We start from the raw sequence: 25,108 nt of genomic DNA, 5'->3' as shown, positions 1-25,108 counted from the left end.
CTATGTTCCCAGTACAGGATCTCATTGCTAACCCATTCCAAAGGCAAAAGTTTGCATCTACTAACCCCAAGCTCCCAATCCACCCCACTCTCTCCCCCTCCCCCTTGGCGACCACAAGTCTATTCTCCAAGTCCACGATTTTCTTTTCTGTGGAAAGGTTCCTTTGCGCCGTATATTAGATTCCAGATATAAGTGATATCATATGGTATTTGTCTTTCTCTTTCTGACTGACTTCACTCGGGATGAGAGTCTCTAGTTCCACCCATGTTGCTGCAAATGGCACTATTTCATTCTTTTTTATGACTGAGTAGTATTCCATTGTGGACATATACACCACATCTTCCTAATCCAATCATCTGTCAATGGACATTTGGGTTGTTTCCATGTCTTGGCTATTGTGAATGGTGCTGCAATGAACAGGCACCCATATACAACCCTTGTTTAAAACTGCATTCAGGATCTAGAGGTACAAAGGAGTAAAGGAATATACCTGTACAGAGGATGTATGTGTTGAGAAGATAAAATAAATGGGGCCAGTTTCATTATGTGGTATTTTTCAATTGGGCTCACATCCCACTTTCAATTTAAAAATGCACAAAATACTGGTTCATACATCCTGTGAGCTTGCAGTCAAGTTGGTGAGAAAATGAACTAAGGCTCAATGAGAAAAATGCTTAAATGCTAAACTCTTGGAGGCTCATAAACTAAGGTAAATCCAGAGACAGAGAAAGTAAAAGCTCCCTAGAGTCGGGAAGAATTGGATTTCCTTAAGAACAATGGGGTAAGTCAAGGCTGCGGTACTGGCCTTATGATTGGTCATGCACCTGTCTTTTTAGTGCTCTGGGTGGCCTGTGTGACGGGAATGGACATCGCCAAGAAGCCCAGGCATCAGAGTTCCCATTGTGGCTCAATGGTAACAAATCCGACTAGTATCTGTGAGGACGCAGGTTCGATCCCTGGCCCCGCTCAGTGAGTCAAAGATTCAGCATTGCCTTGAGCTGTGGTGTAGGTTGCAGATGCAGCTCGGATCTGACGTTGTTGTGGCTGTGGCTGTGGCTGGCAGCTGCTGCTCCAGTTCAACCTCTAGTGGGGAACTTCCATATGCCATGGGTGCTGCCATAAAAAAAAAAAATTAAAAAAAAAAAAGCCCGGGCAGTTTCCATATTGCCAATGAAGTCCATGAATATACAAGTGGAGTCAATGAACACATGACGTATTTACAGGAGAATAAGAGAATTCTTGGTGATGGAGGAGTCAGTAACTAAGGGTGAAAGGGGGTAGGATTTTGCCATGAAGAATTCCAATTTAGGATGGTTTCAGTCTAGCAATAGCATCAGGCTCTTCCCACAGTTAAGAGACAGACTCAATTAGGAATGTGCCCTGTGGGTATTAGATGCAATTGCCATCCTAGGGACAAACTGCACTCAATCAGCACAGAAAGAATGGCTGCCGTGCATCAAGCTTACAATTCAATTCACTAGCCCACTAAAAGCTCCAGAAGGAGCAGCATCGAAAACACAGGCAGATTCCATTAACAATTGGAGGAGACACATACAAATGTATTAATCATCATAGTTATTTGTCCTTTGAAGAGTCTAAAAGAAGGACAGCAGCCCTGGGTTTGGAGCCATGCCCCAGTATGACCGGAACGGGTTCCCGACTGGTGCCTTCTTCTGCTCTGCTCACACTGCCAACCTTCGTTGTGTCTGTTGCTATAGACTAATCCCCCTAAAGTGGAGCTGTCATTATAGGTCAACCCTGCCCCAAATCTTGCCTTGTTTCCCAGCCCTGGCCGACAATACGTAGCTCCTTCCCTCTATTGATCCCGCTGTCCTTCACCCTAGAAGGTTCGTTTAAAGCTCTCTCAGCTGGCTTATCTCAAGCTCCCTGCGTGCAGCTCCTCGTGGGGATCTTTGTCATGACCTGATCCATCCTCCATTGGAGGTTCTTCCCTCATCTTCCCCAGTCTCTTGTGAAGGTGTTAACCGTGCCCACCAGCTCTTTGCTGTTCCTCCCTTTGTGAGGCAGAACCCAATCTTCCTCCTTCTGAACGTGGGATGGGCTTAGTGGTTCACATCTGACAAACAGAGTGAAGCAGAAGTGATGATGATGCATAAAATGAGGTCATAAAAAGGTGCTGCCTCTTGCACATTATTTGCTTGCTCTCTCTCTTTCTCTCTCTCTCGCTCTCTCTCTCTCTCTCTCTCTCCGATTGCTGACTTCGAGGAAGCCGGGTGCCATGTCCTGAGGACCCTCAGGCAATCCCATTGGACGAGCCCACATGTCAGGAACTGAGGCCCCCTGCCAACAGCCATGAGCATGCGCCCTCTTGGGAGCAGATCCTCCAGCCCCCATCAGGCCTTGAGACTGACTGCAGCCCTGGCCCAGAGCTTGACTGCACCCTCAGGAAGACACTGAGCCAAAACCTCAGCTCAGCTGCTCCCAATTCCTAACCCCCAGAAGCTGTGGAAATAAACAATGTTTGTTGTTTTAAAACACTTATTTTTAGAAGAATTTGTTATACAGTAATAAAAACTAATCACAATAATAAATAACAGTAATAACAGGTAACTTGCAGATAAGTGGCTATTTCTAAATGTCTAAATACATTTCAAGCTCCATTTTAAATGCTTCTTTCTCCACAAATCTCTCCGGGCCCACCTAGATAGAAATAGTACCTAAAATCATATCAGGTTGGATCTTACCTCTCTTATGTAATTTCATATTTCTATTACAGGGACATGTATGGTTTGCACAATTTTCTCCCTATTAGAGCTTAAGCTCCTTGAGAAACTGGTTCCAGACTTCCCCTCTTATCTCATCACAGGAGTCAGGTGCATAAAAAAAGACATGGAAAATATCTGTTGAGAGAATAAGTAGTCAGATTCCAAACTAAAGTTTCCTTCCTTGAACTCTATGTGTGTTTATTGTTATGGTTTTTGTAAGGACTTATGCACAAATGAAAAAGCAAAACACAATTTAAAAAGGGGAAAAAAAAATGAGTTCCCTGGTGGTTCAGTGGGTTATGGACCCCGTGCTATCACTATTGTGGCTCTGATTGGTGCTGTGGCTGGGGTTTGATTCTGGGCCCAGGAACTTCTGCATGCCATGGGCACGGCCAGAAAGAAAGAAAGAGAGATAAAGAGAGAGAGAGAAACATGATTTAAGAGGTATTTAATGATTTCATTTACAAAAGGAGAAAACTGCTCAGAGAAAAATAATTAACATAATCAAATTTACCAGGCCGATCAGGTAAGGGGAATTAACACTGCCATGTTGATGTTAGTTCTTGTCCAAAACTGATTGAAGATGAAAGGAGAGGCATGGAAATCAGTTGAGATGACCACTGTCCTAAGCAAGCAAGCGTCCTTACCAGTTTTGGTCCCAGGGAAAGGCAGAAACTCTTCTCTTTCTCGGGGTTTGGGAGCAGACATCACCCCCTCAGCCGCCCACCCTCCTCCCTGTGGACTCCAACTGGCTTCGCACGAGATTAACTAAGAATCAACAGCACCAGATGAAAAGGGAATAACCATTTTTGATTGTTTGTGTCTAAATCCAGGCTCCCTGTTTCCTCTGAGTCATGGGAAATTGTGGACCCTGCTTATGAGCTGAGCATGAAATGTTCAGAGCGCCGTGCCTTTTAAAACTGAAAGCACAGAAATCACAGTGCTTTGCTGGAAGTCCATGGATGTCGTTACAGAAAGGGAGGGATTCTTCCAGCCAGTCCCTGAGTTTGCCACCGGTAAGGGGACGTGCTGTCAGAGCCCATCTCTCAGCTTCCTTTGACCTATTTCTAAAGTGTCTATTATCAACCACTGTTCAGCAGCAGGGGTAGCTCAGATTCAGGCAGTAATAGCCTCGGGAGGTAGGCCATACCTATCTCTTATGCAACCAGATTTGATCCTTGATCTGAAGCAAACACAATAAACCTATTGAGACATTTCGTACAGGGGTAATTGTTTTTTATAGGAAATCGGTATCCATTTACAGATTATTATATACTGTAAAGCAACTCATATGCTGTTTATGTGCGGACTATTATGCATTCTTGACATGAAAGACACCAATTCCACGGGCTCCCCTTTTCCTAAGCAACGGTGACAACAAAGAAACAGGAAGTGCCTGAGTTTCAGTTGTTCCTGGGTTGCTCTCAAATGTTAACATTTTTTCAATTCAGAAATTCAAATAAGGGTTTTTTTTTTAAAAGTCATATTCTTAGTTTCCACAGTGCATCCTTACATTTTTTACTTCGACGATTCTCACTCTTTATTCCCCAAATGGGGGTAAAATTTTAAGACTGGAAACCCTTGAGGAGCATTATTCACACGTCAAGCATTAGATTACAGAGCGCGTCTGCGTTATTTTCAACTCTAGTTAAATGAAATAAACTAGAGGTTATTTAGGCAATAATTCAGAGAATTTAATCAATGTAAGTCATCAAATGGGTGCTGCAAGACAGTATAATTTTCGCCCTTGGTAGTAAAAGTTTTCAACCTGGATTTTTCCAGATAAATCACTCTACATTTCTCTTTGTCACCGTGAACAAAGCTTTAGGAGAAAACTTCACTTTTTTTTCCATTAGTCCTCCCCGCCGTTCAAATCACCACTCTTACAGAAGCATATTCTAAGCACACCAAGCTAACAGACCCTCGTGCACAATTGTTATTCATTTTCCTTACAGGAAAATGGGCTCTCCCTACATCTGGCCTCTCGGTTAGTTTAATCAACTTCCCCTCAAGCCCTACTGAATTTTAACTGGACAAAGCCATCAATAGCACAGCCATAGATTAAGGGGCAGCAGGAAAATCACCACGTGACTGTTACTTAGAGGGGAGTCAAGACAGAGAAAAACATCACAGAGGAAACACGTAAGAACTCAGTGAGGTAATGTAACATTCCTGAGTGTGTCTGGAAGATGCTATGGGAAAGCAACAATGTGTGCCTAATGTATGGAATAAAAGATATCACCCAGATGTGATTTTTGAAAGGCTATATTTTTAAATCAGACTTTTCCAAAATAGATAAATCTAAAATCTTTTCAGTCTAAGCGAAAATCAGCATCCCATCAGCCTGTTGCTTGCTGCCATACAGATCAGTCACTGTCAGAAGGTCACTGCATGTCCTGGCTTGCCTGGCATCATGCCTGCTGTTCTGGATAATAACAGTGTCACTTTTCAGTCTCAAAACTGTACCAGTTTAGGGAGTTCTCTTGCAGCTCAGCAGGCTATGGATTTGGTGCTGTCACTGCAGTGGCTCAAGTTGTTTCTGTGGTAGGGTTTGTTTGATCCCTGGCCCAGGAACTTCTGCATGCTGCAGGTGCATCCAAAAAAAAAATAATAATTTTTAAAATGTTGGTGTTCCCACCATGGTGCAGTGGATTAAGAATCTGACTGTAGCGGCTCTGGTTGCCATGGATGCCTGGATTCAACCCCAGCTCAGCACAATGAGTTAAAGGATCCACTGCCACCGCAGCTGTGGCACAGATCTGCCATGGTGGCTCAGATTCAACGCCTGGGCCCAGGAACTTCCATATGCCTTGGGTGTGGCCATAAAATATATATAAATATATATATTTATCAGTTTAGCAAACAAATTATTTGGTGACCCTAATTTTTAGTGGATTAGCATTTAGAGGGAACGAACTGATATAATAAATACATGTGAAATCTTAAAACCATCTCATCCACCTCCTCTTTCTGATATTCCTTGGTCTTGGTGAGAGTAACCAGTAAGTATACAGTTTCTCAGCAACCTTCAACCTGACCTTGCTAATGCAGCTAAAATACACACATAAACACACACACACTCAAAATTTTGGTGCTGCCTTTAAGCGTTTGCCCCAAACTTCCCCTTCCCCAAATAAGAACTGGCTCTTGCTTGACAACCAACGTATCACTTTATTTGATACCAAGATCAAAATTCACCTGCCTACTTGGTCTTACTGATGACACTTCAATCTGCCTCACTGGAGACAGATTGAAGTAAAAGTACCTTCATGCTTATTACACTGATTTGCTCAGAAGGAGCTACTAGTTGGATTGCATATAGTTATAGTGGTAAAATACATCACCCACATCCTGGGGTGGTTGAGAAAACTCTGTCTGCCAGCCGGTAGCCCCATGCATTTTGGCTGCAGAGGCTTGGAGGACATCTCCATTGTGGGATGTAAACAGCCCCACCCCGCCGCTAGAAGGGCAGCGAGCTGGATATTGTCAAGTCACAAAGAAGAGTCCTTGGCCCCATTTTTCTCATCCATTTAAAAAAAAACAATATCTATAGTAAGGGCCACACCCGCAGTACATAGAGATTCTCAGGCTAGGGGTCTAATTAGAGCCACAGCCTCTGGCCCACACCACAGCCAAGCAATGCCATATTCAAGCCGCGCCTGCGACCTATACCCCAGCCCACGACAATGCTGTATCCTTAACCCACTGGGTGAGGCCAGGGATCGAACCCAAATCCTCATGGACCTAGTCAGATTCATTTCTGCTGAGCCACTATAAGAACTCCTAAATATATTATTTTCAAATACAATAACATTTCAATGACAAAAAGGAGCATTACCTCTTCTCCCTGTCCCCCCACAACACACACACACACACACCAGCAGAGGCATAATGAAGTTCCTGGGCCAGGGATCAAATCCGAGCTGCAGCTGCATCCTATACCACAACTGCAGCAATACCAGATCCTTAACCCACTGCACCGGGCCAGGGATCAAACTTGCACATTAGCTGCCCCCCAAGCTGCTTCAGAGACAATGCCTGATCCTTAACCACTACGCCACAGTGGGAACTCCCTTTATCAGTCTTTTAAAATTTCTATCATTTTGCTGTAAACGCCTATAAGCCTTCTTACATCCTTTTGCCACAATGTGGGGAACACAGGACTAATCAAAGACGGTTCTTGCCTGCATGGATCTTAAAATGTAGAAAAACAGGGAAAACAGAAACCATAGAGCGGTAGTACAGAATATTATATAATAAGTGCCATGGAAGAGAAACAAGATGCTGTGGAGATTCAAAAGAAGGAAGAAATGACTTCCATGGGGAGGGGAGAAGGGTGGCAAGAGAAAAGAACTGGCACTGGATAATGGACAGCGCTGGGACTGGGTGGATAAGGAGGCTGGATGACGGCAGAGATATTGAGGGAGGGACCAGCCATCCAGGTGTGCACAGCATAAATAAAGGACCAGGGGTTGGAAAGGGTGCGTATGATTGGGATAAAGCAGTAAGTTCAAACCAGCAGGATGTCCATTTAGCACTAAGACTTGTCCTTTCTTACAAAAAAAAAAAAAGGTAGATTTTTCAGCTTTTGTTTTTGTTTTGTTTTGGCCACGCCTGTGGCATGCAGATGTTCCTGGGCCAGGGATGGAACCCATGCCACAGCAGCGATCCTAGTTGCTGCAGTGACCACAGGAGACCTTAAACCCACTGAGCCACCAGGGAACTCCAGTGTAGGTTTTTGATGTGCCTGTCATAGCCGGGGAGTTCAGACTGAGGAAGGAAAATGTATGTGTTCATAGTACTTGTGTGTGTGTGTTACTGAAAATGTACACAATTACTAAACGCTCACTTACAAAATGCAGGGATTGAGGAGTCTACGACTGCATGCATTCATACGTGGCTGCCTTCTGCTCAGATAGAGAGAAAATTGGGCGGGAGCCCCCCAGAGACCTACTTGCTATCAAAGATGCAAATTCCACGTGAGCGGCAAAAGACAGAAGAGCCCCAGATCCCCGCGCCTGCAGAATTCATGTTCAAGCCTGGCAGCTCTGATCTGAGATCATACTCCCCAGCTCAGATCAGGCTGCATTTGCAGATCAAATGCTGGCAGGAAAGGAGGACAGGAGAAGCAATTACTACGTAAAAGCTGACATACCGTCATATCTTCCGGACTCGGTGACAGGGTCTTGGTGACAGGTTTCTCCACTCTTAATTCTCAATCTGTTTGACTGACACACAGAACTGTTCCTCTCTCTCCTCCCTGGGGAGGGAGAGGAAGATCAAGGGCAATATTGTGGAGCAAAAAGTGGTTTTATACACGTCATCTTAATTTTCAGCGATGGAGAAAGAAGAAAAAGAAGAGGAATGCTAAGCAGCAGAGAAAGGTTCAAGGTTAATTTGATTGGCAATGTATGAAATGCCACTTACCTCGGGCCATTTCAAATTGCCCCTCATTCTCTCCACAGTAAATGAAAAGATTCTTTCCAAAGACAGGGGCATCAACTGATAATGGCTGCAATTACATATTCATACAGCACTTTGTATTCGGTAGCTTACTTGGCAGGAATGCTTACAAGGCTCCCCTCACAGAAGCCGAGTCAGAAAGGTGAGGTGAGGATGGAGGGAGCTCTTGCAAGCACTTTTTAGTGGACAGAGGAACAGCGTGGACTGTGGGTGAGGATGGAACCACACCTGTGCTGAGCCATGCCTGCACTGCCAGCCCCTTCGGGAAATGGGCTTTCCAAAGATGGTACTTTATTCATTATTTAGGAACCATTTGAATAATCCATAGTTTGCACATCAAGGAGTACTTCTCAAGGCTGGGAGGGATCTTGGAAAGCTAGAAGGGAGGGATGGTTTGGAGTGAGATCTTAATTCTCCACTCAGGAATTGAACCTGCGCAGCCTGGGTGAAACCCAGGAGTCCTAGTTGCTAGACTAGCTAGAGGTTCAGCGCAGAATGGCCCTGATTCTTGCCCCCTCTTGAAAGCAAGAATGTTTCAAGGAGGCAGAGACTGTAAAAGCAGGCACAAAGCTTATTGTTGGAAACACGGTGGAACATGAGGGCGAGCACACAGAGAAGCAGCCTATTTGTCTAAGGCAGAAGCAAAGCAGTCCTACATACCCAAAGAAGCATGGGTGTGGGCGGTCCCCCTGAATGAGGAGGGAGCCAGAGAGGTGATTTAAATCACTTATTTAGGACAATTCTTCAGGGTCTTTGTCTTCCTTTGGCCTGTTATCTTATTTGATCTTTCACACCCGACCAGACCCAGGGCTCTCCCAAATCTGCATTCACAAACTTTGGCCAAGATGGAGCCCAAACCAAAGCATGGCAGGGAAGGTGATCTAGACTTACTATGGCCTGGCACCCCCTCCCTTTCTGACCCAGAGGGGTCTCTCTGTGCATGTGTAGTTGGGGGTCTCCCTGACCCTGAGGATGGGAAGTACATGACCTCTTGGTCTTTCGTCCAACCAGGGCTCAGCCCCTCTTCTGATCCTGCCATTACCCTTGTTTAATAGTTCACAGAAGACAAGTACCAATTTTTTGCCTTGTGCCTGCTGTTACTCCTGTCTAAAGTATACATGGGTGGCCGGTTGTAAATATTTGACCTGGAGCCCACCTCTCTCCTGCCTCAGGAAGTGTAAACAAGAGGCTAGTTGTAAATGTCTATCCTGGAGCCCTTCTATCTCCTGCCTCAGGAGGAAGATTAAAAAAATAATAATTTGCACCTTAAAAAAAAAAAATCACATGAGACAATTGTCTTTCTATATCAGGATAATCTCTTCATCCTAGAGAAACTGAGAATGAAAATTTTCTTTTTTTAAGGATTAAAAAAAGACAGGGAAAGGCATAAGCTTTAACATATTGCGTGCCTGAGAAGTGATGCACCCAAAACACATTTCTCTGGAGCACAGTCTCCAAGAAATTCGCTTTAGACCAATCCAACATTCATTCACGGTCTAGTGTGCCTCAGGCACAGTGCGGGCCAGTTCCACACTCTTTCAAGCCAGTGGATGCCACACAACAAGGAAGTGGCCACAGAGTTCCTAACTGCAGACCAAAGAAAGCTGAAAAGAAGATACGGTGGCCCACGAGGTCTACTGTAGAGCACGGGACCCAGGTCCAGCATCTCAGGATGGAGAAGGGGAGGATGCGAGAAAAAGAAAGTGTCTACATGCATGACTGGGTCACTTTGCTGCGCAGGAGAAACTGACACAACACGTGGATCAACTACACTTTTTAAGAGACAAAGAAAAACTACGATGTCTCCGAACATGCCATCCCACCTTAGAAAGAAACATAAAACAACACAGGGATTACTCATGCGGGACCATTGAGGTCACGTTTTTAAACCATGATCTCTCACTCTCTCTCCCTCCCTCCCTCTCTCTTTTCTCCATCTTCTCAGTTATTCAGTGACACGGCCTATTGCTGAGTTGCTTTTCATGATTAACTCTCCTCCTTCAAGGTCAAGGATTGGCCTTAGCGTGATGACAGCACTCAGGGTTAATTCGCTGTTCAGATAAACTTTGAAAGGATGGCCTATCCTAAGTTCAGTGTAATTAAAAGGTGTGCCTACGCCTGAGCCAACTGTTTAAAACACCCTTTGCTAGAAACCGAATGTCTCTGTACTTACCCCGAACATCTGTTCGTGAATGTTCTTCACAGGCCCGTGGTTCAGGGCAATTTTCATAAAGCTTTAAAAATCTGCATGAAATTAATGACGGCAAAGATGCTTGAGCTGATTTTTTAAAATTAACTTTAAATAACAATTTCTGATTTAAAATTAGGAGGAAAAATACTTTCTATTTATATACTGCTCGAGGATACAAGATGAATTCAAATACTTTAGGAACAAACTACTGCCCCATTACTAGAGTCTGCGATTAGACCTGCGAGTGGCATTTCTTTGTTTTACTTTTATTTCTGTATACGTTCTTCTTCTCACATTATCCTCCATCATGTTCCATCACAAGTGACCAGGTAGAGCTCCCTGTGCCACCCAACAGGATCTCGTTGCTCATCCACTCCAAATGCAACAGTCTGCAGCTATGAACCCTGAGCTCCCAGGCCATCCCACTCCCTCCGTCTCCCCCTCCCCCTTGGCAACCACAAGTCAGTTCTCCAAGTCAAGTGGTATTTCTTGAAGAATTGTTCCTAAGAGTTATTCTGACCACAACAATTTCCAGGGCGATTGATTTTTTTTTTATTACCAATGGGATTGGTGCTCCCAAATAAATAATATAGAAAGAGAGAGACAATAAGAGAGAGAAAGAGACAGTCCCACTGAAACTGTTCTAGAATATTCTTGCTTCCCCACCGCTAAACGTCATTCCAGGATGCCAGGATGCATTTTGGCTATTTACATCCTGCTGGGCACATGAGGGCATTGCTTGAAGAACAAGTGGCAAAATTCTTACTCCAAGAGAACAGTTGTTCATCCAAGTTCAGCAGTAAATCGGCTTGGGATGGTTGAACTCGAACAAGGAGACAGGCTAAGTAATGAGAGTGTATCTGAATCAACTACATTCATTTGGGGGGAAAAAACTATCTGGGGGGGTTGTGATTTAAAATACAGATGTGTCTAAAATAACCTTGTCTCCCAGAGTGGGAAGAACAAATATGCATGGACAGAAGGACCTATGTTCTGAAATAAAAGCTTGCTTCCCCACGTGGTGACAATTGTGGTTTGTTTTAACTCCATCAGACCCTGGAGCAAAGGAGGAAGCTGAATTACAGTTATCAAATCACTCTGCACTCTCTCAGGCTCAGGCTCAGCTACAATAATAATGTTATCTTTCTGGCTATTCTTCCAACTTTAAGATGCTGTTACTCTTCTGCAAAATGAAGATCAGAATGATCGACCTGCTAGAATTGTGGCAACTACATGACTATAAGGCTCCGTACCCTGCCTGGCATGCAGTGAACTCTCAACATGCTAATGCTCTGAAAATGACGGTCACAGGTTAACCCTTCAGTGTTCAGCCATGAATGGACATTATTGGAAATGATGTGATGTGTATTCGGCCATAATCCTTTATTTCCTCTCACCCAGAGAGTATGTGCTGAGTTCCAGCTACCTTCTAAGGAGCAGGTGAGGCAGGGGGCCTGAAATCCCAGGGGATCAGAGACACACAGGTGCCTGACAGGATGCTGAGTCGGCAGACCGGCCTAGGCAGTGCCAGTTTACAATGTCAGAGGCCTTGACGGCCCAACTTCCAAACCAAAAAAAAGGGTTATTTTGGCCAAAGAAAATAGAACTTTCATTTTTGCAAACCTCAGGAAGATCTCTCTCCTAAGTATCCAGGTGTCCCACAAGTAAAGAGCAGCCAAACAGGAGTGTAAGAGGTCTTTTGGGGAGAACCTTCCTAAGTTCTGAAAGTCAGAACCTAGGCATCTGAAAGTCAGGAAAATAAAAATATAAATTCGCTGAATGGAAAGAGAGCCCCGGGCAACACTAAGCCATTAGGACGGATGGTTATTCCTTTGCCAAACATCTCCCCGACGAAAAGAGCACCTCACAGCCCCGTCCTGGGCCCAATCACACCGATCCACACCCACACCCCTTTCCACGCGCGCTCTGCTCCAGGCTGTCCTGCAGGGCACCTTTGGCCCCAGCGCATACACGTATCAGCCTTGCCAAGACCTTCGAGTGCCTGCGGATGTGCTCAACGATAAGCCAGCGCTTGGAGGAGCTTTAGCTAACACATCAAGCCTCAAGGGGGAAAAAAAGAATGCCTGCCTCGCTCTTGTGGGCTCTAATACTGACAACGTTTTTTTCCTACCACTAAGTTATTCTTTCTGCTATCATTCCCTACAACAGCCCAGTTTTCTTCACACTAAAAACGTGCTGTGTGTAAGCCATGGTCTCCTTATAATGATTCACAACATCTTAAGGTAATGTGTGCTGCTTTTATAAGGACAGCCTGCCTTCCCAACCTCTCGCTTTTACATTTTGGGTGTTTTTTTTTTTATTATTATTATATTTATTGTGGGTTTTTTTTCCTTTTATTTATAATGATTTTTATTTTTTTCCATTATAGCTGGTTTACAGCGTTCTGTCCATTTTCTACTGTACAGCTGCACAGCATGGTGACCCAGTCACACACACATGGACACATTTTGTCTCTCAGCTGTACGAGCCTCAGTTTCTCATCTGTAATGTGGCTATGAGGACACCAGTACCTTGTAAGATTGTCCCAAAGATTTGATAAAGGTCATACAGCTAAGAGACAAAATTCAGAACCCCCACCATCTAACTCTCCATCTAACTCCAGGGACGAGACTCAAGCATTACACCATGTGCAGAAAATTTTCTGTGTTTTTTTACGCAGGTGCTTTTGTGCAAAATACTTTTCCATGTCAGGGTAGCCAGAAGAAATCCACACACAATGGAATAAAGACTCTGGCCCTTTTAAGCTTCTTTAAACTTTCTCTTTTTTTTTTTTCCTTTTAATACACCCCTTGTTATTGCTTGGTTTCCATTCAGCCACAGTTAGAAGGTTATAAAGGAGGTAATAACGCAAATGATACTGAAATAACACACGCAGCCATAGCAAAACTCCGCGGGCAAAGCAAAACAGAACAACAGGAAAGCAAAGTCTAAAGGCTCCCGCCTTGTGGCAGCTGCCGCCCGCCTGGCTCTCTGGCTTCGCAGCCATCAGCCACATACCGCACAATAAAAATTTCCTTCTCTGAGATGTTATTATGGGCCTGGTGGAACAATCTGCGAAGGTCATATTTGCATAAGTCAAGTGTTGCTCAGCCCGGACCGCGTCTTTACCTCAGGCAGGACCCAGTCTCTGGTGTGGACCATGATCAGCCACCAGATTGCCCGAAATGCCAGCCAGCTTTCACTTGGGGAAGAGCGGCTGGGCTCTGGAAGGAGTGAGGCAGGGAACCGAATTTCCAGAAGCCCTGGCTTCCCGCCTCAGAGCTGCTTTAGGAATGAGAGAGAAAGGCCCAGTGAGAAGGGCTACAGGTTTCCAACTCCCACCCCTTAGGCCAGCGTGACTCCCCATCTCGCAGGTAGGCCTGCCGGGGGTTTCACGCACGATTTCACTGGAAAGGGTACTTGATGCTCAATATTGAAGGGGGAACACTACAAATTCCGGGCCACCCTACCTTAGAATCACAGTCGGATGGTCCTGGCTCAAGATCAGATCTCTTGCCCAATGAGTCAAGATTGGAACGTGTCCAAACGTAGCCTGGAACCCCAGTGTTCTCATTCCTGGTCCAGTGCCCAACTTACCACACCTTGGAGCTTCAGCCATTACTTCTGCTTCTTTCTACTCTCAACCTGGGACATCCACTGGGTTTGTTTTTATCTTCCCGATTTGGGTAAATGCATAAAGGTGAGAGATCCATAGGTTATTCCTCCATCCAGCCTCCAAAAAGCGGGCAGAACGATAAGCCATACAAGGCCTGTGGTCTTTGGGGCTGGGGTACCTTTGGTGAACGGTGCCTGCCTCCGAATCCTGTGCTGCATGTCTGCACATGGACATATGAGCCGGCCTGGCCCGATGCCTTCAGCCATTACAGTGCACTGTGCTCTAAGCGTTACCATCCTTTGTCTCCATGTAGAAAGTGGCCCTTTAGCAGAGAGGCGGGAACTTATGGATTCCACTGGGAATGCTGCTTTTCACAGTTAGAGAGGACTTGACTGATGACTCAATCCAACTCTTTCAGGAGACACGTGAGAAAAATGAGACCCAAAAATGTTCAGGGATGTCATAAAGTCATTAGGATCTAAGCCAAGACTGCAGACCAGATCAGCTAATTCCTAGGACCCCTCCCAGCCGGTATTGTTTGTTCGTTTGCTTCAATGCCTTTCTCTCCCATGAAAATATAAGCTCCATGAGGAGAGGTGCGAGTTCTCTCTTGGTTAACACTGTTATTTCTAGACTCTAGCACAATGGCTAGGACATTGCAGAAGCAGAATGAATGGATGAATGAATTTCACAATGCCTTGAAAATATTTTATTGCTCATTTAACGTATTTAAACCGTGCCCTCACAGTTTAATAAACTAGGAGCTTCTTGAGGGTAGTGTGAGCGCCCTGTTGTGTTGGCATCACTGAGCTTATGTCTTGTTACCACAGAGAAGGCTGTCAAAAAGTGTTTGTCGGGTGAATAAATTTATTCATTCAATAATAAAATCGAATGATGCCAGACATATAATAGGTACTCAAAACCATTGCCTAACTAATGGACTGCTTGGTTCACTGATTGATAAACTCCAAAAACATCAGATGTTTGCAGTGGGGGCATTTTCAGGAAGCCACCTCCCCATCACAAAACCTAGTGTTTCTGAGAACCCGAAGGTATTTATTCAAACTATGATTCCTCTAAATGGTATTCTTCCATCTTCCCTTTTCTTTTCTACTCGTTAAATGCCTCCACGGTGTGGAATAACTCTGTGCTTCTGTTCACGATGCGGTATAAAGGGGCACCATTCCCGAGCAGGTCAGAGCAGCCTTCCCTTCTGTATCCATCACTTCAAGTTCATCCATGCATCATTTCAAAAACCAAAGAGGAGCCAGCGTTCAGGGTAACTCCTCTGAGTGAGCATCGCAGTATGAAATAAAGTAGTGCTAGGGCTAGCATTTACTGGATTTGAGACGGTCATTCTGAGCAGGGCTCAAGGCTAAGTGTATGCCTTGGATTTGTCTGCACTTTTTCAGAACATCTTTGCAAAGCAGGTGACAGCTGTGGAAAATAGAACACACACACTCACACTCACAAACTCACACACTCACGTAGATCTCTTCCACCAGCGTTTTAGCTTTACTTTTGAAACTTTACGTCTATTACAAAATGGAACAAACAGAGACCGTTTCTCAGCAGCTATTGAGGAATGAAAAAGCAACGGGAGTGTGTCTTTGATCTTTCTGCCATATTCCAGGTGGGATGAAAAGAACATGCTCGATTTGGCAGTGAGTGCGCAGGGGGGCCTGCGAGCACGCAGAGATGCCATCGGCTCCTAGCTCCAGGCTCAGAGCAAACGAGGAATCGATGCATGACTGAGACCCACTGCTGCTTTCAAACATTTCATTTCATGTAATCATTTTATACCCTCCTCCTCCACCGTACACCTTGCTAAAATGATCTTGAAGCTGCTTTCTCGCCCTGCTTCCACCCATCTATTGGTGAAGGCGTCTAAAAAGCATGAACTCAGCCCAGCCAGACACCATGACATGATGTTGCCAAGGTAACATAAAGGTATGAGCGACCCTCCCTCAAAACCCACCTCTGCAAAGGCAATGGATGTTACAGATACACCACCTCCCAGACAGCTCCTACCTGAAGTGTCCACACTCAGTATGTTGGGGTCCCAGCAGGAACCTAAGGTGATGCTCACACCTGCCTGCACTTGCCCTTTGAACAGGTACAGGGAGCCCAGCAGGATCTTATTTGGAAGAGCTGATAGGGCCGAGTGTGTGCCTGGCCAGGAGGAGAGCCTCAGCTCAGCTGAGAGCCTTCTTAGCTCAACTGAGGCCTGAAGAAAGGGAAGGAGTGTCACAGGGCGAGGGGAGAGGAACCCAAACAACTGTTTCCCTAAAACCACGCTGCTTAGGAAAACATCCCTTCTCCTCCGACCAAAAATGACCAGGACGGTGATGGCGGTGATGAGGAAGGCGGGGGAAGAGTGAGACACACCAAAATTCATTCTCTATTTCACAGCAAAATGAACATACCTCCCCCCTGCCCCACCCCCAGCTGCGATCTGGGAACGTAGCAAACCCAAGAAGCTGCCATGTTAAAGGTGAAAGGTCATGTCAGCATCTGGCAGGAATCCACACCCTTATAGGCACATCTGGGGAATTTCCAAGGTATTCCCAGTCCCGCGGGAGCAACTTGGGAGAAGTGAAATTTGGGTCACTCCCATCCAAGTGCTCCCACAACCCAGGCAGACCTGGGGACCCTCGGGACACACGACACATCCGTTCACAACACATTTTCTTAAACCTTAAAATGACCATCAGACAGATGCGAACCGGGACCTCTAAGTCACACAGGCAAGTGCCGACGGCATTTTCACAGAACTTATCAACTGTCTACTACTCACAGGTCACTGTGCTAAGGGCTACGCAGGACTTAAAAGATTTCTTAAATGTGGTACTTTTTTCTATGAAACGTTATATACCACTAAGTACATTTGTGCAAACAACTGTGCATAAGAAAGCTTCCCCACCCCCACCCCCACCTCAGCTTCTACTTAGATTTCTAGCAACTCTAGACATTCAGGTCACCGGCATCAGACCAAATTTAAAAGGTCGCTAAGTTGCGAAGAAAATGCACTTCACGCTCAAGGGACAGAAAGGGAGTCACCTGCACGGCAGAAGCCACGGGCGTGGTATAAAGCACGAATTTAACATCATTGATTTTAAGTTTCCTTACCCGCACCCCTCTGGTACCCAACAGCTTACGACGTGACCCTTGGACGGCAAGGGGGATAAGATGACAACCCCAAGTTCTTGACCGAGATGATGGGCTGAGGCTCAACGCCAAGGGCACAAACACTTTGTCAAAACACATCAGTGCCATGGCCTGTGTTCAGCTAACATCGCAGCCGCCACAGGGAGGTCGTTTGTGTTGTGTCTCCTCTGGCACCCGAGGCAACATATGGATATACCACAGGTGGATTGCTGGAACAGGTTCAACTCAGCACGTAAAGGCTACCGACCAGGACTAGCCCCCACAGAGCATAATGACGTGTGGAAAGAAGACCCAGGATATCTCAACCACAAGTTGGAGATAAAGCCAAAATGAAAATCCAGGTCCCGGTATCTGACTGGGATGGGAGCGAGAACGGCAGAGCTGAGAACACGATGGAACCCAAACCATGTTTTCATCTCTAGCCTCGTGGTTTTCAGGTGAAATAATTGGAATCAAGAGAAAAAGAGAGGGCGAGAGAAGACCTGCTCCAGGTCACAATTCAGTGCAGAGTAGGACTGGGACAAGAACCCAGGTCTTGTGGATTCCAGTATTATATCCTTTCCATCAAAATTTGCTCCTTTCTTAGATAGTTTAATAGAACCTACATCCCACAGGCTAAACGCCATCACTCAGTCTCTATGTTACAGTGGGCATCCTAGTTGAAGCAGCTACTGCTCCTGCTTGCCTCCATCAAAAAGTCAAACAAGAATAAGGAAATTGGCTGGATTAACTCACTCTAAACTATACAGCTGTTCAACCCCTGAAATAGATATTTTAAGGAACTGCAGCCATAAATTTTCAACTTGAGAAATTTAGTGAGAAGAAATGATGTCCTACCCCCCACCTGCAGGAACAAGAAAGAAAATGGGAAAGTTCCCGTCATGGCTCAGTGGTTAACAAATCCCACTAGGAACCATGAGGTTGCGGGTTCGATCCCTGGCCTCACTCAGTGGGTTAAGGATCCGGTGTTGCCGTGAGCTGTGGTGTAGGTCGCAGATGCAGCTTGGATCCCACGTTGCTGTGGCTGTGGTGCAGGCCGGCAGCTGTAGCTCTGGTTAGACCCCTAGCCTGGGGACCTCCATGTGCCACGGGTGCAGCCCTAAAAAGTTAAAAAAAGAAGAAGAAAGAAAAAAAGAAAGAAGGGAAATGGGGAACAGGCATATACACATCCTCCATTCAAGTTCTCAAACGTTTATTAAGAACCTACTACTACGTGTGAGAACTCTGCTTACACACCAAGTATGCTCAGTTCTTCAATGTTAAGTGGCTCTGAGTCTCAAGAAGGGTGACCTCAAGTTTCCTCATAGTGTCTGGGAAATTTAATAATTGGGAGGCTCACACCAAACCTCATTTATGGCTGCTTTCAATGAAATAGATCTCAGTTAATAAAGCGCCTGCAAATTAAAGTAACCCAGCCGTCTTAACTAGCAATTAAAATGACTTTTTTTTTTTCCTAGCAGAGGTGAAACCATATGCCAGAGCAGATTTTTGTCACATTCAAGATAAATGAGCAGTTGGGCTCAGCGGGGACCCATTCCAGTTCAGATGAAAGGATAGGTTTCAGTATCAGAAGCTCGTTCTCTCAATGTCAGAATCCTGCTACCGAAGTCACCTGGGCTCAAGAGCCTTCCCTGGGGGACACAGCTCAGGCCCCCAAACGCCCTTGGATTAGTGAGGAAGAAGGAAGGAGTCTAGAATTACCTGGGTGCACACAGAACCCACAGTGACTCTCACCTTCCTTACACGGATCGACGGGTTCGACAGAAGGAACGGTGAACAGGCTGGGAGAGATGTGCACGGCACCATCTAATCCAGATCAACGCCAATTCACTTGGCCGGTGGACCCCTAGGAACATGTAAGCAGGAGGAAGACAGGCTCTGGAAAGTGCCCATCACCCTCTGAGAAAAAAAGACCATAGGTGCCCACGAAGCTGGACATAATTCATTCATGATGTTAGTACAGCAGCACTCAATAGCTCGCAGGCTCAGCTGCCTGAGAGCTTCCTCCAGGACCTGACATGCCTCTGTGTCTTCACTTGTCCAGATCAGAAAGGAAATGGGGGGTGTGGGGGGAGTAGCCCACCAGATGGAAAAGCAGGAAGTAATAACTGGTATCAAAAGACAGAAGAAAAGACAGGTGGGAAGAAAGAAAAAAGGAAAGATAAATGGGCGACAGATGGATGGATAGACAGATTTGTACACATACATTTTGTGTGTGTGTGTCTTTTTTAGGGCCGCCCCCTCGGCATGTGGAAGTTCCCAGGCTAGGGGTTGAATGGGAGGGAGATACAGCGGCCGGCCTACACCACAGCCACAGCCACACGGGATCCCAGCCGCGTCTGTGACCCACATCACAGCTCACGGCAACGCCGGATCCTTAACCCACTAAGCAAGGCCAGAGATCGAACCTGCATCCTCATGGATGCTAGTCAGATGCATCAACAGCTGAGCCACCACGGGAACTCCCTGTATACATACACTTACTGCAAAGCGACAACAGCAATGAGATGCACCAATGAAAAGGAGAAGCAAAGACATATTTGTCAGAGATTGACTTGGTTCTGGTCACTGCACTTCAAGTCCCTCGTGCAGCAGCTCACGGGACCCATCGGTAACGGCGCTGCTATTTTGCCTACTTTACCCATAAAGGTACCATTGACATGATTATCAGGGTTAGAGTGAAAAACCTAGTTCTGCAGTTCTCATTGTGGCTCAGCAGGTTAAGAATCCTACATAGTGTCCCTGAGGATGTGGGTTCAATTCCTGGCCTCGCTCAGTGGGTTAAGGATCCGGCATTGCTGCAAGCTGCAGTGTAGGCTGCAGATGCAGCTTGGATCCAGTGTTGCTGTGGCTGTGGCTGTGGCGTAGACTGGCAGCTTCACCTCCATTTAAAAAACAACAACAACAACAACAACAACAACAACAAAACCAACCTGGTTCTGTGTCACCACAAAACCTGTAAGTTTTCCATTACCCACATGGCTTCTCATCCAAGCTCATGCTACAATTCAGAAGACACTACATTAGAAAACAGACATGCAAAAAGCCACATAGATTGGCTCTGTGAGTGCATAATTACAAATTGCACCCTCAAATCTATTCAGCCATTTAACACATGCATGCTACTGAGCTCCAGGGTCAAAGAGCACAACAGACTCTTCCAAAACCCTCCAGGACTTGACAAGAAGCAGGTGAGAAGCACATGCCTGTCCATTATTGTCTTTGGGCACCTCTATCCTACACCCTCTGCGGTCCCCACACCCCCACCTCCCAGATACCTCTTTTTTCTTCTTCTTTTGACAGCCATACCTGCAGGATACGGAAGGTTCCAGGCCATGGGTCAAATCGGAGCTGCAGCTGTGGGTGGGCCTACATCACAGCCACAGCAATGTTGGATCCCAGCCACAGCTGAGACCAAGCCCCTCACTTGCGGCAATGCTAGCTCCTTATTCACCCAGTGAGCAACGTCAGGGATCGAACCTACATCCTCAGAGACACTATGCTGGGTTCTTACCCACTGAGCCACAACAGGAACTCCCCAGACATTTCTTGACTCCAGCAATTCTCACCTTCCAATGTACAAGCAAATTGCCCAGGATTTTGTTAAAATGCAGCGTCTGGTTCAGAAGATCTAGAATCTGAGATTCGGCCATTCAAACAAGCGATGTCAGAGTCCAGGTGATGCGGATGCTTCTGGTCTGAGGACCACACTTCAGATAAGTAACCTCCACTCTATAGCTCACTGATGGAGAAAATCAACGTAAAAGGATCTTCAGCCTCATCCTCTGAGCAGGAAGAAGGTGTTAGTATATGCAACAATAAGAAATGTGATGTGGACGCAGGAGATTTGGGCTCTGCGAATATTTAAAGGAAGAGCCTCTGTAAGTGATGGAATCCCCCCAGTGCCTCCCCAGAGTACCCAGAATGCAGCTTGATACAAGTAAAACCAAGAACTTTGCAGTAAAGAATAGATGCCATTTTGATGCTATTTAAATATATATTTACTTCGTATGCATGATCTTTCACCCATTTAATTTTCTCTGAGAAATTATTCAGGTCACTTTTGAAATGGGCTTCAGTGTTTCCAGGACTGCAGCTCATGATAAAAATGTTCACAGCAGATCCAGCATCTTGCTTCAGCACAGCCCTCTTTTCAAGCAGGCAACACAGACATAGGTATGAGGATACTGTACCATAAACATGCATTTAGTATTATGTGGGAGGTTGATTGATTAATAAATACATAAGCCAGGAAGCCTAGTTTAACTCTTAATTCACTTTTTTTTTATTTCACAGAGAAGGAAAAATTAATCTCGAAGTGTTGATTGATTGAGAGTTTTGATCTCAGTCTAGACAGCAATGGAAAATGACGATGAACCTGGGACTCTGCAAACTGCATCATTGGCAAGATAAACCCAGTCAACAAATTTCATCACCCAGTGATGGATGGTCAGAAAGGAAAGGCTCCAGCATCTGTGGAGGAGAAGAATGTGTAATCACCCAGCAAAGCAGCTCGCCATGCAGGGAGGATAAAGGAGAAAGAACCAGCAAGGATTTCCAGCTCTGGGGTGGACACACATGAAAAAATATACGTATATACTTGAAATTTCCTAAATGAATGAGCATCAGAGCACTCTGGCAGACTAGCAAATTAGAATTAGTACATTGCATTTTTTAAGAACATACAGAATACATACTGTAGCAGTCGTGGTCCCACTAGGAAGACAGCACGCTGCGAAGAACTGACTCAAGTGAGTGCCACGATGAAAGGGTCACATTTAGAACCAAATGTTCTATATCCAGATGTAAATGGTGCTGAGTTTTTTTCCTAAAAACAAGGGAAGCATAGTCATTGCTCTTTTTTTTTTTTTTAAGAGCAATTAGGCTGAGCAGGGCAATTGCTTATAAATTAGACCTGCATCTCCTTCCCGCAATTCTGTTTTTGGTTTCCAGCTCATATTTACACAATGACAATCAAGGTCAAGTTCTAAGCCCTCAGCCTCAGAAAGCTGACATCAGAATCATCAATACTGTCTGCATTTTAGTGAGTCCATGGAAGGAAATGGAAGGAAGGAAAGAAGGTAACATTTGAGGACCGACTATAATAAGAACTGCAAAATATTCTCCTGGAGAGTCAGACTGAAGTTCTCACATCATACTTTGTTTCTATTAACCCCGTTTATTTTTTAAATTTTATTTATTAAAGTAGAGCTGATTTACAATGTTCTGTCAATTTCTGCCATATGGCAAAGTGACCTAGTCATATATATGTATAGGTTTTTTTCTCATATTATCTTCGATCAGTTCTATGCCAAGAGATTGGATATAGTTCCTTGTGCTGCACAGCAGGACCCCCTTGCCTATCCACTCTAAATGTAAGGCTTTGCCTCTACTAAGCCCAAACTCCCCGTCCACCCCACTCCCTTCCCCTTATCAACTCCATTTCAGAAAGGGAGAAAACTGAAGATTTAGGATGTTTGGGAGACTGGCCAGTGCTGCAACAGCTATTAAGCAGCAGAACCCCATAGATGTCAGGTTCTGTGCATTTTCTACAGAAGGATCTTTCCACACCCTGCATCAGAATGACTACAGAGCTTTGAGGATATGTTAAAACATACCGTTTCTGATTCAGTCCATGTATGGGTTTCCTGTTGCTGCTGTAACAAATTACCACAAACCAGGTAGCTTCAAAACACAGTTTCATTATCGCACAGTTCTGTGGGACAAGTTCAGATACAGTGCAGCTCAAGTGGGTTCTCTGCTCAGAGTTTCATGGGCTGAAATCAAAGGTGCTGACAAGGCTGCCTTCCTTCCTGGAGCCTCTGGGCAAGAATCTGCTTCTGCTCTCGTTCAGGTTGTCGGCCAAATTCAATTCCTTGTGGTTGTCGGACTGAGGTCCGCCTTTCCTTGCTGGCTCTCAGTCAAGGGCTAAGCTTGGCTTCTAGAGGCTGCCCACATTCTTTCCCTTGCTTTCCACGTGGCCCCTTCCAGCGAGACCAGTCCGTCTCACACTTTGAATCTAAGTTTCCCTTCTGCTGCATCTCTCTGACTCCAGCCAGAGAAAGTTCTCTACTTTTAAGGACTCTGTGATTAGAGGGGGACCCCTGAGTTATCCAGAATAATCTCCTTATCTTTAAAGTCCATAAACCTTTATTACCTCCTCAAACTTCCTTTTGTATGTAACGTCCTCACAGGCTCCATGGATAAGAGGGTAGACATTTTCGGGGGTGGGGGTGTATTCTGCACATTGTAGTCAGTCTGGGCTGGGGCCCCAGAATTTCCACTTCTAACAAGTTTCTCAGTGATCCTGCTGGTCAAGGGACTGCGCTTTGAGAACTCCTGCTCTAACTCTCACGCCAGGGTGGCCCATGGCAGCAGCAGCATTGAGGATCTTGTTAGAAATGCAGAATCTCAGCCCTCATCCCCGACTAAGTGAACAAGAAGACGCAGTTTAACAACCCCACCCCCAGGTAATTTGTGTGCACATTAACGTGTGAGAAGCATTGCTCTAGGGCAATAAAAGATGGGGCAAAGGAATGGAGTGATGTGTATGTTTTATTTATCTTCAAAACCTTCTGGAAAAGAGACAGTGCCTCCTTTCTGCAGGTACTGCCCTTGTTGTTTTTCTCGGCAGAAATGGAAAGGGGCGTCTTACTTACGCCTTTGTACTTGGAAGGAATATCTATCTATCTATCTATCTATCTATCTGTATATCTCAGTGGATTTATTTGTGCACACCTCCTCTCCATTATAATTCAAAAGGGGGAAATTTCCCCGTGACTCAGCCACAGAAATGTTTGGCAACTTAAAACAATTCCAGGTTGAACCTGGCTATTCCCTGGGCAGCGCTGACAGGGCCAGCCCTCCTTTGGTCAAATCCAGGCTGTGATGGGAATAGATTTCAGAGGATGCGCAGGAGGGTTCTAGGAGGCAATGTGGTACTTGCCATCACCCATGAGCAAAGACAAGGTGAGTGCCAACGGGTGCAGCATAGTTTGCTTTTACTTTGACATTAATGAGATTTCCTCAGTCCTGGAAAGAGATTCAGCAAAATCTAAGGGCCCCAAAGGAGAAGGAAATGTCATCAACCCTTTTATTGAGGATGATATTGGTTTCCTGTGAGTTACCATTAGAGCAAAGTGACTGCAGTTGGAATAGATTGAAGAAGACTGCAGAATGATACAGACAGTCTGCAGCTAAACACACGGCTCCCTTCCATCCCCAGCTCAAAAACGCCCAAATGTAATTACCGAAATCTAATCATTAGACAGCCAGAGCTAAGTGGAATATGTTTCAGGATGTAGACATTAAATGACCATTAATTATCTCAAACTCCCCCCCTGCTTTCTCTTAATCTGAGGTGAGATGAAGAGAACAAAACAAAAATGGAAGGACATTTGGTAGTGAAAATAAGAACATATGAGTGCAAGGAAGTTCTAGTAAGTATATTCTACTGGTTAAAAAAAAAAGTCAATCAACAAACTCTCTCTCTCTCTCTCTCACATACAGACATGCACACACGCATGCAGGCATATATACACATGCACGCTCACACTCACACGCATATGAACACACACTTAGTGTTTCTTTTTTAATATATACTGAGCTCCAGGCAATAAAGGCCAATATTGTCTGCCTATGTCAACAGATCATTCCATAAAAAAAAAAAAAAAATACAGGAAGAATCACATAACCCAACTCTCATTCCCAGCACATTCTCTTGATTCTTGCACTTATTCTCCTTTGGTTGGATAAGGAGACCATGGGAGCATTTCCAACACGAAACCCAACCCTCTGAGACATTACCAAATTACCTGTGGGTTCTCAGTAATAAACATGTGTATTAACAACAGCTGTCCGCAACCCAGAAATGTTTAATGAGGCACCTGAAAATGTATTCAAATGATACCAGCAAAGAATCAATAAGGCAATGGCCGCTCAAGG

General features: G+C 45.2%; 1 protein-coding gene across 4 annotated transcripts in view; it reads right to left on the bottom strand.

Moving 5' to 3' along the window:
* The window catches only part of LOC146398708 (uncharacterized), a 389,742-nt gene that overhangs the window by 309,313 nt on the left and 55,321 nt on the right, over positions 1 to 25,108 (bottom strand). The window contains exons 5-8 of one of the 4 annotated variants that reach the window (XM_084982270.1): positions 21,862 to 21,992; positions 20,734 to 20,906; positions 19,933 to 20,473; positions 13,150 to 18,105 (exon numbers count right to left, since the gene is read on the bottom strand). The exons of 2 other annotated variants lie outside the window; for them this stretch is intronic. The gene's annotated coding sequence lies outside the window, so the exon portion shown is untranslated. Of the gene's footprint in view, positions 1 to 13,149; positions 18,106 to 19,932; positions 20,474 to 20,733; positions 20,907 to 21,861; positions 21,993 to 25,108 lie in introns of those variants that run through there. One more of the 4 variants, XM_084982271.1, reaches the window with a different exon arrangement.

This window comes from Sus scrofa, chromosome 11 (assembly GCF_054392235.1).
Source record: "Sus scrofa isolate SSC_HxYL_T2T_F1_AM1 chromosome 11, Sscrofa_HxYL_maternal_Yorkshire_Landrace_v2.0, whole genome shotgun sequence".
Classification (NCBI taxonomy): domain Eukaryota; kingdom Metazoa; phylum Chordata; class Mammalia; order Artiodactyla; family Suidae; genus Sus; species Sus scrofa.
The sequence above is the reverse complement of the archived record's forward strand: the minus strand, read 5'-3'. Positions and strand labels throughout refer to the sequence as shown.